The sequence below is a fragment of the Camellia sinensis genome, chromosome 3 (genome assembly GCF_055761805.1).
Source record: "Camellia sinensis isolate YWXY chromosome 3, ASM5576180v1, whole genome shotgun sequence".
In the NCBI taxonomy this organism is placed as follows: domain Eukaryota; kingdom Viridiplantae; phylum Streptophyta; class Magnoliopsida; order Ericales; family Theaceae; genus Camellia; species Camellia sinensis.
The window spans coordinates 23671423-23685725 of NC_138963.1; the positions used below are offsets into that span (position 1 = coordinate 23671423).

At 47.3% G+C, this 14303-nt stretch overlaps 1 pseudogene; it reads left to right on the forward strand.

The window, feature by feature from the left end:
* LOC114284133 (uncharacterized) overlaps positions 1-14303 on the forward strand; it is a 34318-nt pseudogene that overhangs the window by 7589 nt on the left and 12426 nt on the right.

Consider the following 14303-nt stretch of genomic DNA (forward strand, 5'->3'; position numbering starts at 1 on the left):
ACTATCTTGTAGCCCCATCCACCCAACTTGGAAGGCTTGCAACCTCCTCATCCTAATATAAATCCACCACCCCGACCCCCGCATCCATCGGTCCTAGTACCAGCCCCTGAAGGGGAAGCCAGTAGCGTCCAACCCCTGCTGCCTTTCGGTGGTGATAACATCCCTCTCTAGGATGCAGAACTCCGAGCCATGAAGCTCAAACTCCAAGGGGTCATGCAGAACATCCAGCATAAACCCTCTACCACAGCAAACTCACCATTTGTTGCCTCCATTCGGGACAAACCTCTATCCCCCAAGTTCAAAATGTCCACCATCGACTCTTTTGATGGTACGACGAACCCAGTCGACCATCTGGAGACCTACAGAACCCTCATGATCCTCCATGCATTCCCTGACGAGATCATGTGTTGAGCTTTCCCCGTGACACTGAAGGGGTCAGCTCGGCTGTGGTTTAGCCAGTTACTAGCAGACTCCGTCTCCACTTTCCAACATCTCAGTGACTCTTTTCTTAGCCATTTTATTGGAGCCCAGCGCCAACGCCGCCCGGCAACCCAACTCCTCAACATCCGCCAGACCGAGAGGGAGTCCCTGCGCAGTTTCGTTACCCGCTTCAACACCGAAGCCTTGCAGGTGGCGAAAAACGATGATAAGGTCATCCTTACGGCTTTCATGGCTGGACTACGGTCGTCTGATTTCCTTTTCTCCCTCTCTAAAAACCCCTCCACCTCCATGGTAGCCCTACTCTCCAAAGCCCAAAAATACATGAACGCAGAAGATTCCCTAGCCGCTCGCCAAGACCCTACAGCAAAAAACCCGACCCCCCGAGAAAAGCGAAAAGACTCAGAAGCCAGAAACACCCAGTACAATAACCAAACACCGCATTATGCCGACCGACCCCCCCGAGCCGACCGGTCGGCACTAGTCCGACCTCTCGATCGGTTCGAGCGGTACACACCCCTTAATTGCCCCATGGAACAAGTTCTCAATCAGATCCAGCGAGACCCTAAAATGGCCCCAACCATCACGGACTCCTTCCAATCAGAAAGACCAGTCCAAATATTGCCGTTTTCACCAGGATCACGACCATAATACTGAAGAGTGTATTAACCTCAAAGATCAGGTCGAGGGCCTGATTCGCCAAGGACGCCTCAGCCGATTCACGGATACTCGTCCTACGCAGAGGCAAATGACTGAGCCCATCAGAAACAACCGCCGGCGCACTCCTCCCCGGCAGCCAAACCAACCTAACCAAGGCTATGATCGCCCTCCACAGCAACCTCGGGCACAAGGTAATCCCGCCCCACATGTTGGAGAAATCAGAGTTATTTCCAGTGGGCTTGCCTATGGAGGACCATCCCACTCGGCTCAACGGGCAGAACTCAAAAAAATAAGGCAAGGCTCGGACAAAGAAGTTGCCATATTGGATCGACCTTCCAAATAGCCCAAACAGTGGACAAAGCCTATCACCTTTACGGACGCTGACTGCACCGGCATCCATTACCCTCGTGACGACCCTCTCGTCATCTCTACCCTCCTCTCCAACTACAAGGTCAGACGGGTTCTCGTTGACAATGGTAATTCCTCCGACATCATCTTCCTCAACTGCTTTTGCCAGCTCAAGATTAGGGAGGAAAGTCTGTCTCCTTTCCAAACCCCTTTGGTCGGTTTCACTGGTGACTGGGTGACCTCCGTCGGCTCCATCGATCTTTCTATCACAATCGGCGAGTACCCGCGGCAGACTACAAAATTGATCACCTTCCTTGTTGTCGACTGCCCCTCCGCCTACAACATCATCCTTGGCCGCACCACTCCAAATGCTTTTCAAGCTATCACATCAACTTACTACCTTGCCATTAAGTTCCCCACCGATCTGGGGGTCGGGACAATGAAGGTAGAGTAGACAGTTGCCAGGGAATGTTATGTCGCCTCACTCAAAGAAGACAAGCTGAAGGAGGCAATGATCATTGAAGGGCTTGACGTCCGAGATGAGGACGAGCTGGTTAGAGGGGAGCCTGTAGAGGAACTCGTTGAGGTTCCCATCGACCCCTCCAACCCGACGAAAATTGCCAAAATTGGTAGCCAACTATCCCCCCAAGCAAAGACCGACCTTACTGCCCTCCTGATCGAGCACAACAATGTATTCGCCTGGACCCACTCAGACATGCCGGGTATTGACCCCTTATTCATTACCCACCGCCTCAGCATTGAACCACATTTCCGACCTTACCGCCAGAAGCAGCGCATCTTTCATCCGGAGCGCAACACTCTCATTGCCGCAGAGGTCGACAAGCTCCTTGAGGCACAATTCATCAAAAACGTGAATTACCCTAGATGGTTGTCAAACGTCATCCTGGTCCATAAGAACAATGGTAAATGGCGACTCTGTGTCGACTACTCCGACCTCAACCGAGCTTGCCCCAAAGACAGCTATCCTCTCCCTCGTATAGATCTGCTAGTTGATGCCACGGCCGATCATCAATTGCTCAGCTTCATGGATGCCTTCTCTGGGTACAACCAAATTCTGATGCACCCATCTGATCGAGAATACACCTCCTTCATTACCGACCGAGGTACCTACCATTACCGTGTGTTGCCATTTGGACTAAAAAATGCTGGGGCCACCTACCAACGGTTGGTCAATGCTGTCTTCCATCATCAGATAGGTCAGAATATGGAAGTATATGTCGACGACATGTTAGTCAAGAGCAAACTCTCCGCTGATCATCTGACCAACCTGCGAGAGACCTTCGCCACCCTACGAAAGTACCAAATGAAGCTCAACCTGGAGAAGTGCGCCTTCGGCGTAGGATCCGGGAAGTTTTTGGATTTCATGGTCAGTCAGCGGGGCATTGAAGCCAACCCTGAAAAGATCAAGGCCTTGATTGAAATGCAGTCACCCAGAACGGTTAAAGAGGTTCAAAGACTCACTAGCCGAGTTGCCGCCCTCAACCGCTTCATTTTCTGCGCAACGGATAAGTGCCTCCCCTTCTTCAAAGTTCTTTGGCAAACTTTTGAATAGACGACCGAATCCGAAGAGGCTTTTCAGCAGTTGAAACAATGCATGGCCAACTCCCCCTCATTTCACAGGCAATCACGGGTGAACCCCTCTTTCTCTATTTAGCCGTATCAAGCACTGCAGTTAGTGCAGCTCTTATCAGGGAAGACGGCTCTATCCAACGGCCAGTCTACTACATCAGTTGGGCTCTCAGGGGAGCGAAACAGAATTACCCACTGTTAGAAAAATTGTCCTTGGCCTTGGTCACCGCCTCCAGACGACTCCGTCCTTACTTCCAAGCGCATTCCATAGTAGTCCTCACCGACCAACCCTTGAAAAAGGTACTGTAGCAACCAGAACTCTCCGGTACACTCATGCAGTGGTCAGTGGAACTCAGCCAATTTGACATCTCCTACCAGCCTCGAACAGCGATTAAGGGGCAGGCTATCACCGATTTCATCCTGGAATTCACTAATCCTACCCCAACCACGGCCCCTCTACCCCCACCAACCCCTACCGACCCAGAAGACCTTCACTCTTGGACTCTCAACATCGACAGATCATCCCGTAGGGAAGATAGTGGGGCTGGTCTCATCCTCATCGACCCTGAGGGGGGTTGTTTCAAATGTGCTCTCCGTTTCTTGTTCGAGGCCAGTAACAATGAGGCCGAATATGAGGCATTGATAGCAGGTCTCCGTCTAGCCAGGGACATTGGTGTCAGCCACATTCGAGTGTTCAGTGACTGTCGGACAAATTACAGGGGAATTCGATGCCAAGGAGGACACAATGCGGGCTTACAGGGATATAGCACTCCCCCTTGTTCGCCTCTTCAATACCTTCCACATCAAGAACGTCCCTCGGGTGGAAAACTCTAAGGCAGATGAGATGGCTCAATTGGCTTCTACAGACCAGTCCGACCTCAGCCATGGTGTTCGCCTCGACTACCTAGCCCACCCTGCCATTTCCCTCAACCAGCAAGAAGTTCAGTTCCTCCAAAATGAACCCATCCCTTGGGCGGCAGACATCTTCCTGTATTTAATAACAAGGGGACTTCCAAACGACAGACAACAGGCCACCAAAGTCAGGGCCCGATCGGCTAATTACACTATTGTCAGCGGACTCTTGTACAAAAGGGGCTTCTCACACCCATACCTGAGATGCCTCAATCCTGCTCAGGCAACCTACGTAATAAGAGAAGTCCATGAGGGTGTATGTGGTAATTATTCGGGCGGCAGGTCCCTAGCCCACAACATACTCCGCACTTGTTACTTCTGGCCTACTCTCAATCAAGATGCGACAGACTTTGTGCTCAAATGTGACAAGTGCCAGCGTTTTGCCAACATCCCCCACGCCCCTCCTACAGAATTGATCACACTCTGCAGTCCTTACCCCTTCTCCAAATAGGGGATCGACTTGGTTGGCCCACTGTCCACTGGCCGATGCCAAACCAAATTCGCCATTGTCGTTATCGATCACTTCACCAAATGGGTTGAAACAGAACCCCTTGCCACCATTACCGAGCGGAACATAACCAGATTCATCTGGCAGTCGATCGTCTGCAGATTTGGCATCCCTCAAGCCATCATCTCTGACAACGGCAAACAATTTGACAATGCAAAATTCAGGAAATTCTGTGAAGAGCTCCAAATCCAGCCATGTTTCTCCTCCCCAGGCCATCCCTAAGCCAATGGCCAAGTTGAGGTCACCAACCATTCTCTTCTCAAGATTATCAAAACTAAGCTGGAAGCTGCTAAAGGACTCTGGGCTGAGGAATTACCGAATGTACTCTGGGCTTATCGCACTACCGCTCGAACTCCCATTGGGGAGACCCTTTTTCGCTTAACATACGGCACTGAGGCGGTCATCCCAGTGGAGATCGGTTTTCTTACCTCAAGGGTTCTACATCTGAATCCAGAATTAACTGAAGAGCTGCGTCGGGCAGACCTAGACCTGATTGAAGAGCTCCGAGAAACAACTGCAGTCAGACAGGCCTCATACCAACAGAAAATGAGAACACATTACAACCGCAGAGTCCGACCAAGGGAGCTCGCCGTGGGGGACCTTGTTTTGCGCGAAGTAACCCTCGCCACCAAGAACCCGGCTGAGGGGAAGCTGGCGGCCAAATGGGAAGGACCTTACGTTGTTAACACCAGACCTCGTCCAGGCATGTACCGACTTCAGGACATGGAAGGCCACGATCTCCCCCACCCATGGAACGCCGAGCATTTGAAGCGCTATTTTCAATAAAAGTTTAGTTCTTGTATCGATCTTTTACTGTATTTCATTTTGACAATTTGCACACTTCATTGCTCTCATTTTTCTCTCCTGTAATGTAAATTTCTGGTCAAATGGGCCATACTTTAATGACGACAAGCTTATATTCCAAACATATGTGTGATCTTTCAAATGACACTTTGATCGCAGCCTCGGCCAGACTGAGCATAAAAGCCCCTGAGGGGGATTATTTCAAATGTACTCTCCGTTTCTTGTTCGAGGCCAGTAACAATGAGGCTGAATATAAGGCATTGATAGCAGGTCTCCGCCTAGCCAGGGATATTGGTGTCAGCCACATCCGGGTGTTCAGTGACTCCCAGCTCATTGTCGGAAAAATTACGGGAGAATTCGATGCCAAGGAGGACACAATGCAGGCTTACAGGGATATAACACTCCCCCTTGTTTGTCTCTTCAATAACTTCCACATCAAGCACATCCTTCGGGCGGAAAACTCTAAGGTGGATGAGATGGCTCAATTGGCTTCTGCAGACCAGTCCGACCTCAGCCATGGTGTTCACCTCGACTACCTAGCCCACCCTGCCATTTTCCCCAACCAGCAAGAAGTCCAGTTCCTCCAAAATGAACCCATTCCTTGGGCGGCAGACATCTTCCTGTATCTAACAACAGGGCGACTACCAGACGACAAACAACAGTCCGCCAAAGTCAGGGCCCGGTCGGCTAATTACACTATTGTCAGCGGACTCTTGTACAAAAGAGGCTTCTCATGCCCATACCTGAGATGCCTCAATCCTGCTTAGGCAACCTACGTAATGAGAGAAGTCCATGAGGGTATATGTGGCAATCATTCGGGCGGCAGGTGTAGTACGTCCGCGAGGGACCTCGCTACAGATCGGACTCGATTTGTGTCACGGTTCTTAATCTGAACCAAAGAGTCCAAATCCGGCAAATCGTTTTGAGAAACAGATTTTTGAAAAGAAGTGCCAAACATGGACTGCTTTGCCAGATACAAAGTCGCCACCTAAATATTTTATTTTGGGGAATTTAGGAAACCCTGACTCGGTGCCAAAGGCCACGTGTCTGTCATCACCAAAGTTGTCTCGGCCCGGGAACTTGGGTACGATTGGAGAAGGTCAGCTATGAGCACCCTCTCTCGCCCGATCCGAAGATCGGCCTCTACTAACTATGATATCCGTTTTTGAAAACGTTATGTGTTCTTATTCCGGTTATTAGCCTAGAATTACTATGTTATGCGCACAGCAAACAAGTATAGACTAGATTGCCTAATTTGGGAATAAGCATTGCATATCCGACTTGTTTTGGCAAAATGTTTTGGAATTTGCTACTCGTAAGTAGGCTAAAACACGGATTTCAATGTGCTATTCCAACTCAGACAATCCAACCTTCACCCACAAGCATTTAAGCAGTTATATCACATAAGCAGCTAGCCTCATGGTAATCATGCTATCATGGCAACACTCACACGCATGCAAGGATGCTAAAGCATAAATACTTACATCGTACTCCATGCCAAAACAAAGAACTCGTTAGCAATCAATGTATGATCCAAGTCCATGTTCAAATGCCTAATGCAACGCATACGGAATGTCACTAGAGTAGGCTCGGCTAGTCTATGAATGACATGTGAAAATGCACAAGTAGCATGTATTCAAGTTAGATTTGAAATACTAGTGCCGTTAGCATGATGCGCCGAGCCCGGTGCATGCAATACTGATGAATGATGCACGCATGCATGGCATAAGATATGATAAATTAAACATGACCTATTACTAACCATCAAAGCAGGTAAGTAAAAGGGAGAAAGAAGTGGGGGTTGGAAGACATGCACACACGCACCCACACTTAATACAAGTTCGCCCTCGCTCGGAGGGACTGAAAGAATAATACAAATCAACTAACTCGCAAGCTAATTAATTATTACAAATTACCTAATTAATTAACAAATTAACTAAGCATAAGAAAAGCAATAAAAGGGGCCTCGGGAAGAGGGTTCGATGCGCACGTGCTCGGGTCTTGCTCGGAAGTGCACTGTCGTGCATAGGCTGCCTCTGTTTTCCCTGCTCTGCCTCTTTGAAGACTACCAAAGTCTCAGAATTGCTTTCCTGGACATTAGGAGACACCACCGGCTGAGTAGAATGGCCACCGGCAGTAGTATGTGATCATCGGCTGTTGGTGAAGCTATCGGCCACCAATGGATTGCCGGTCGGCACTGAACACTGCCGGTCGGCGAAGAATGTCTGCAGAATCTGTAATTGACAGCAGAGGAGGGCAAGGCATAGCATGGCAATGCAATTCAAGCAATGTATGCACCAATCCTATCCCTTATCATGTGTATGACTCAAAGGGACATGGTCCTTGGTTCTCGGACCATCAATCGCGCATTTCAATGCGTGATGGCCCAAGAGATCAAGTTGCGCATTTTCATGTCAAATGAAATGCAAACCAAATGAGCACATAAAGGCCCAACCTCTATCACTTGACTTCAAGAGGCAAGGCGTGCATGTTCAATGCGATACAACCTAAGCATGTTAGCTAATATGCAACATGGCATAAAAGAGAGCATACAAACATGCAATGCACATTAGGTACACAAACTAAGCAACAAAGCAAACAAGCATGCCATAATTATGCAAACCACTAGAGCATGCAAGATGTAATCCAATCACGCAACATGCTAGCAACTTGACCAATGGAATGCAAGGCGAATGCAAGCCTTAACCTTGGGAATCAAGCGAATGCAAGGCGAATTCAGGATGAAGTTGCCTACGTATCCCAAACATGGGAATCAAGCCTTACGTAGTTCCGGTTAAGGTACACTCGGGTATTTTAACCTTCACTTTTCAGGCTCTAACTTTTGCCAAGGTGTCTGATGCCGGTTTTCGACCTTGCGAGCTTCTTTTCATTTTCTTCTTTTCTTGATTTTTTTTTTTGTATCTTTTCGTTCTCTTTTTTTTTTTTCTCTTCTTTGATTTTATTTCTTCTCTTTTTTTTTTTTTTTGCATTTTTTGTATTTTTCTCTTGCTCTAACTTTGGCCTGGGTCGCCCTTCCGGGTTTTCGGCCCAGCGAGCCTCTCAAAAGGGTAAAAGTGTAACAAGTCCATGCCAAATGGTTTTTGAAGTTGAAGCCTCTCTGTATCTAGGAGAACGGCTGTTGCAATGATTTGCAGAAGAATCCATCATGGCTGCTCCACGAGCTTCTTCTGGTGAGATCTAATCTTTTTTATTCGACTTTGGTGCCTTTTGTTCGAGGGCTGCTTCTAAACTGGCCACATGGGCCTCCTCTGACAGTTGTCCGTTGAACGTTCCGAATGAGTTCAAGGTTCAAAACAAACAGGTCAAATCTTGAGGCTGAGAGCGATCCTAGGCTGCACAATCTCAAGAGCGATTCCACACAGGTCTTCACAGGGCCGTGCAAAACTTTTGTTTTTGAAAGTTTTTAAGAAAGCGACAAATCGCTCCTGCCGAAGATAGTGTGGAACCAATCTGGATCAAGCCAGGGTCCTTCTCAGTACTCACGCTAACAAGCATGGTTTCATTTATTAAAGGCTTAGCATGCCCCTCTTTTTCTCAAATTGATCAAAGTTTTGCAAAAATTGAGGAATTCCTTCCTCTTTGTTTTCAACGCAGTGTTAAAGAGGTTTTGAAAAACATAGGTCAATGCAATGATTTTCAGGGCACAAGAGAACAGGTGGAATGCACGACCGTCTGATTCAAATTCTCTGGCACAACTAGCCCAAAACAAACAATAAGCACGGAAACATGATAGCCGTAGCTGTTTCATTCAAGTTTCTCGGATGTAACTGGCTCCACGGCAGAGACAGACTCAAAAAGAAAGCAAAAAGGTTAAATACAAAAACGGTGTTCGAGGCAACAACCCCGGAATCACTCGACATCCTATACAATGGGACCGACTCGGTACCACAAGACAGACCCAAAAACAAAAAGACTGACTCAAAGCAAAGAGGCAGACTAAAAAACAAAACAGAGAACTGACCCAAAACCCAAGCCAGAAGCTACAAAACTGCATTTACAAATGCTCAAAAAGTGTGTGCCAGATGCCACATCTGAAATACACCGAGCGCCGCCCGTAGGTGGTCCAACCCCTGATCACATACTCGCAGTATCCTCAAAATCCAACAGCTCGGTGGTAACAGACTTCGCTGAGGTAGGTGGAAGAATGACCTCATTATCGATCAGATCCTGCACTTCATGGCGAAGGCGGAAACAGTTGTCGGTGGCGTGACCGGTCTGTTGGTGGTACGCGCAGTACAAAGCAGCATCATGTGTGAGAGGGAGATTCTTCGGGAGAGGCCGAGGTTCAAGGGGTTTGAGGTGCCCCCTTTCGGCAAGAATCTGAAGTGCCTTAGACAGAGGCATGTAGAGAGCATGAAAGACCCTGCGCCCTCGGGGCAGGTACTTTGAAGTCTGAGTATTCTTACTAGACGCACTAGCAAAAGGGTCGGCAGGCACTGCCTTGGTTTTCTGATCCTTCCCAGGTTCAGGAGCGGGAATAGGAGGAACTGTTCTGGCATGACGGGGCCTATCCCGATTTTCTGACTGACTTGAACTACCCTCAGGTGGAGTGGGGAAAACATCCTCCACAGTGTTTGCCACAACTGCGGATATCTGTTGCTTGTTCATCCCCCCCGGCTTTCAAAGCCTCGACTGCCCGCAGCAGTTGTTCAAGGGGATCGGCATCTGCCTTCATTTTGTTCTTGCCTCTGGCCTCAGCATGATCGGGGGTTTGGGTTACTACATCAGAGCGAAGCCCGGTTGTTGCTGACACGTCGTTGCTGTAGCTGGAGGCAACCTCTGGTTGACTGAGCTCTATCACAATCCGCCCCAGTAGCGGGGGCTCCTGTGGTATGAAATTCCCGGCATACGGTGCCGCTGGTGGCGAAGCCGACATTCCGTAGGCGAGATCCACCACAGACCTCTGGAGGTCACCAATCATTCCCATCAGCTCGAATGTAGTGGGCTCGCGAGCCTGATACAACTAGGGGTTCCAGATCGGGTGTGCGACAGGCGACCTGGGCGGATGCGATACATCAACATTGGTTTCATCCTGCAGGGTAATCCCTTGATCTAGCGTAGCTGTCATAACCACAATCTCTTCTGAATTCTGCGCCATCATAAGTTCGCTGTACTGAACGGTGATTGATGGATCAGATATCTGTCTTGCCTCAGCAAGGGGGAACACTAGCTATTCTGTATCAACTCTCAGAACACTCTGAACTGAAAGGAAAAACAAACAGCACTTCAGCCCAAACAGATCAAACGTAGGTGTAGCCAAACAACTGCACTCTACTACTAATCACTGTTCCCCAGAATCACTGTCCCCAAAACTGAACTTGATACCTGCAGATAACTGATTCTCATAAACTGACACTGATGCCCTCATGTCTGATACTCAAACTTGCAAACTGATATGTACGTTCCTGTAGAGATACATTCTAAAAGCACATAGCAAGTAAAGAGCCAAAACACCCCTATGGAGGGGTAGGGTTTCCCTGTCCTATTTTGTCAGGAGCTAGGGTTTCACTATGCACGCAACAGTTTTCAAACAACCTAACATCGGGTAAGTAACCTGTCCTAGCTTGGAATGGTCACTATGGATCCGAATATGCACTAGGTCGAATGGTCGAAAAGGGTGCCCCGGTAAAACCGGGGTTTGTGTTCCCATACTGTCAGAGCCCATAACTGGTCAGCCTTATGGTCATGTCTTGACAAGACAAGCCTCTGGCAAACTGTTCAAGAATGGCAGATGGCAAACACGGTGTCCTAGGCGCACCAAATGCACATGCAATGCAAAGAAGCACATAAATGAAATCAAAACAGGATATCACGAGTTCGAGGCAAGCTCTCTAAAATCCCCAGCAGAGTCGCCAGAAACTGTAGCACGTCCGCGAGGGACCCCGCTACAGTTCGGACTCGATTTGTCTCACGGTTCATAATCTGAACCAAAGAGTCCAAATCCGGCAAATCGTTTTGAGAAGTAGATTTTTGAAAAGAAGTGCCAAACATGGACTGCTTTGCCAGATACAGAGTCGCCACCTAAATATTTTATTTTGGAGAATTTAGGAAACCCTGGCTCGGTGCCAAAGGCCACGTGTCCGTCATCACCAAAGTTGCCTCGGCTCGGGAACTTAGGTACGATTGAGGAAGGTCAGCTATGAGCACCCCCTCTCGCCCGATCCGAAGATCGGCCTCTACTAACCATGATATCCGTTTTTGAAAACGTTATATGTTCTTATTCCGGTTATTAGCCTAGAATTACTATGTTATGTGCACAACAAATAAGTATAGACTAGATTGCCTAATTTGGGAATAAGCATTGCATATCCGATTTGTTTTGGCAAAATGTTTTGGAATTTGCTACTCACAAGTAGGTTAAAACACGGATTTCAATGAGCTATTCCAACTCAAACAATCCAACCTTCACCCACAAGCATTTAAGCAGTTATATCACATAAGCAGCTAGCCTCATGGTAATCATGCTATCATGGCAACACTCACACGCATGCAAGGATGCTAAAGCATAAATACTTACATCGTACTCCATGCCAAAACGAAGAACTCGTTAGCAATCAATGTATGATCCAAGTCCATGTTCAAATGCCTAATGCAACGCATACGGAATGTCACTAGAGTAGGCTCGGCTAGTCTATGAATGACATGTGAAAATGCACAAGTAGCATGTATTCAAGTTAGATTTGAAATACTAGTGCCATTAGCATGATGCGCCGAGCCCGGTGTATGCAATACTGATGAATGATGCACGCATGCATGGCATAAGATATGCTAAATTAAACATGACCTATTACTAACCATCAAAGCAGGTAAGTAAAAGGGAGAAAGAAGTGGGGGTTGGAAGACATGCACACACGCACCCACACTTAATACAAGTTCGCCCTCGCTCGGAGGGACCGAAAGAATAATACAAATCAACTACCTCGCAAGCTAATTAATTATTACAAATTACCTAATTAATTAACAAATTAACTAAGTATAAGAAAAGCAATAAAAGGGGCCTCGGGAAGAGGGTTCGATACGCGCGTGCTCGGGTCTTGCTCGGAAGTGCACTGCCATGCATAGGCTGCCTCTGTTTTCCCTGCTCTGCCTCTTTGAAGACTGCCAAAGTCTCAGAATTGCTTCCCTGGACATTAGGAGACACCACCGGCTGAGTAGAATGGCCACCGGCAGTAGTATGTGATCATCGGCTGTTGGTGAAGCTATCGGCCACCAATGGATTGTCGGTCGGCACTGAACACTGCCGGTCGGCGAAGAATGTCTGCAGAATCTGCAATTGCAGCAGCGGAGGGCAAGGTATAGCATGGCAATGCAATTCAAGCAATGTATGCACCAATCCTATCCCTTATCACGTGTATGACTCAAAGGGACATGGTCCTTGGTTCTTGGATCATCAATCGCGCATTTCAATGCGTGATGGCCCAAGAGATCAAGTTGCGCATTTTCATGTCAAATGAAATGCAAACCAAATGAGCACATAAAGGCCCAACCTATCACTTGACTTCAAGAGGCAAGGCATGCATGTTCAATGCGATACAACCTAAGCATGTTAGCTAATATGCAACATGGCATAAAAGAGAGCATACAAACATGTAATGCACATTAGGTACACAAAGTAAGCAACAAAGCAAACAAGCATGCCATAATTATGCAAACCACTAGAGCATGCAAGATGTAATCCAATCACGCAACATGCTAGCAACTTGACCAATGGAATGCAAGGCGAATGCAAGTGATTTCAAGCATGTAACATGTGCAACCAAAGCATGAAAACATGGGATGATGTAACAACACTTGAATGGCATGCAAGGGATGGACTTACACTAATTGGACAGCTCTAAGTTAGGTCCAAAACAGTGGCCAAAAGCTTAAGAAAATGGGACCAAACACACATACACACATGCACATGTTAAGGCCTAACGCTTAAGCATCAAAGGACAACTTTTAAGCACACTTAAAAGGGAATAATCATGGACATATGGCATGCATTATAAGCCTTGAAAATCATGCTATAAGAGGTGCCAAACCAACTTAAACAAGACGAACATTAGCATGCAAATGGTCCAAACATTTAAAGCAAGTCAAAGGGGACTTAAACCATGGCTAAGCCAACCAAGCCTCACAAGGCCAAGAAGGCTTAAAACAGGTCCAAGGCAGACCTAGACCATGCAAAGGGACCTCCTAGATGGCATCTAAGTGGCTCAAATTCAAAAGCATGCAAAAAGGCCAAAACATAGAGCATACAACATAAGCTTTCAAAGCATTAAAGAGGTGTCCAAGGCAAGCATACAAGCACATCAAAGGGACTGAAATAACATGAAAAATGATCCCAACCCACTAAATCGATGCAAGTGATGCATGCAACACACTCATACACTTAAGGCCAACAAACCAAAAATGCAAAGGGGCTATATAATGCATGCCATGGTCGACCAAAATGGCTAAGGACAGACCTTAAACATGGTGAAATAAGCATGAAAGCTTCACAAAGCTAAGCCTAAAGCATGCTAGAACAATGGTTTACAACCCAAGGCATGTTAAGGCAACAAAATGGCATTACAAGTCATGTATGCAAAGCAAGCATGATGTACCAAAACCAACTAAAAACAGAGGCATATTATGACCTAATAAGCACAAAAATCAGCTAAGGCATGGTCAACATACACTTAGGCTAGGTTATCCCTTAAGAGGCAAAAATGGCCCTTTTCAAGGACAACAAGGAGAGGGGGTGGCCCTCTCCTTCTTGGGACTTCAAGGCACCATCCTTACCACTAAAATCTCTCAAGATTTCAGTGGTGAGGAGGCCCAAACACCAAAGTCCCGGAGCTCACTCAAAATAGCACAAAATGAGGCCTCTTAAGGCCTAAGAGGGGTCAAACGACCTCAAATCACAAAACACTCTAAACAAACTTTTTAGAGGGCCTAAAAACAGAACTTTTTATGTTATACACTAAACACAAAAACAGTTGTAAGGTAGGAAAAAATACAATGCAAGAAAGGGGTAAAGAGGAGCAAGTTTCTTACC